We start from the raw sequence: 1844 nt of genomic DNA, 5'->3' as shown, positions 1-1844 counted from the left end.
ATATAAACCTCTTTGTTTCTTCATTATCTGGTTTTTTGAAACAAAATGTGATGTAAACTAATGTTGTAATGCCCATTTATTTAGTTTTCACTGTGTCAAAAAGAAACACATTTGTATACCCTAATAATTTTGTATGTGTTAATAAAATCCAATGATAATGCCTCTGGTTGATTCAGAAAAGTAGGCTTTTTTTGCTTGAAAATACTGCTGTTCTTAATTTTTATTTTAAAAAAACCAATTAGTGAAAATACATTCTGTCTGTAGAGAGCACTGGTTTGACAATGGTACTGACTTGTTCCATAATAAGGAAGTGTCATTATTTTAATGAGCCATTAGAAATAATGTAATAAATGTTGTCAGATATGTTATTGATTTTTTTTTTTTTTTTCCTTTGGGCAGTAGGCAAGGGTATAAAAGCTGTCAGCTAAATAGAAGGTAAATACCTCATCATGGAGAACTACGCTGAAAGATGTTTTGTGCCCTCTTTATTCTTTCTATTTTGGAAGGGTTTGGTGGGGAGGGGGTGTGTTATTTCTCAAAAATCTGGACAGGATAGGAGATTTCTCAGAATAGGCTACCCCTTAGTACCCCTAGAGCAGCATATGTATCTCATGAAGCATTTGTGTAGCTCCCTCCTCCTAATGACCACAATGTGGCTGGACCAAGCCTTGACATCTCCTGTTAGTTTTAAATACGTGTGATGCTTATAGCAGCCCGTATCACATATTCACCACAGATGTTGAAGGAAGTAACCTCACTTCAGAATAGTAGTACCATTATTTTTGGAGCTTTTCAGAGTTGGTCTGGAAAGCTGAAGCAGCTTCCCCTGGCTGAGGCTCAGTTCCAGAGATGTTCACATCTGTGATCTGTGAGTATGTACAGCTGGGGGCTCAAATGTTTGCCTGAGATGTGAACTGGGCCTGGACATGCCCACCCTTGCTACTCAAATTATGTTGCACCTTTTTTTATTATTTGTATCTTTTTTTCTTCTTCCTTAGAAAACAAGAGCCTCAAAAACTAGATCCTGTCATCTTTCTGTGACTCCAAAGGAGAAGGCACAGATGCACGCTGCGGGGTAGCCACTGTGTTTGAGCATCCAGTTTCAGAACACAGGTATTTTGAATAGTTTGTGGTAGCAAATCTGTGTCCCTCTGGAACAGCGAGTGTCCTGGTGCTTACAGGAGTATTTGCAGAAATCTATTTTGAATTGAGTGTAAGGAATCTGTTTTTATAGCCCCAGTTTTCTCAGTACTTTGAAAAGAACTTTTGCAAAACCAGAGGCTGTTGTTTCTAATGAATCTTGGCTGAAGTTATACACTGCAAAACCCAGCAAAGTGGAGAAACAAGTTCTGAAAATACCTGTCTGATGCCCTGCATTGACTAGGGAAGCTTAAAAAACAGCTAAACTACTTGGACTTAATCCAGGGATTTTTAAATAGGGTGCCAGGTCCTCCTCGAAAAGGGTTCACAAGCAATTTCTGATTAATCAGTGAGCACAGATTTAAGAAAAGCGGCTAAACTAAAAACACCTTCAGAGTTTGAGATACAGCCCATAAGGATTCCATTCAGCCTGCAAGTGAGCATTCATTTCCAAGCTGAAATGAGAGTTCAAACTGGGAAGGAGACAACAGTGCAGTAAGAGAAGGTAGGTTGGATCAGAGGTTTTGTTCAGAGCAGCATTTACTGCCAGTCCCCCTGATCTGAGGGGAGGGCAAGACAAGGTTTGAAGTTGAATTAAGTATGCATAGCATGATCGAGTCAGCTTTGAACGACTTGGAAAACTTCTGGAAAACTCTTGAACAGCTTGCTGGCTTGAGAGATTTCCACATAACCTCAGCAAGCAT

Source organism: Corvus brachyrhynchos, unplaced genomic scaffold, assembly GCF_000691975.1.
Source record: "Corvus brachyrhynchos isolate BGI_N302 unplaced genomic scaffold, ASM69197v1 scaffold97, whole genome shotgun sequence".
NCBI classification, from domain to species: domain Eukaryota; kingdom Metazoa; phylum Chordata; class Aves; order Passeriformes; family Corvidae; genus Corvus; species Corvus brachyrhynchos.
The sequence above is the reverse complement of the archived record's forward strand: the minus strand, read 5'-3'. Positions refer to the sequence as shown.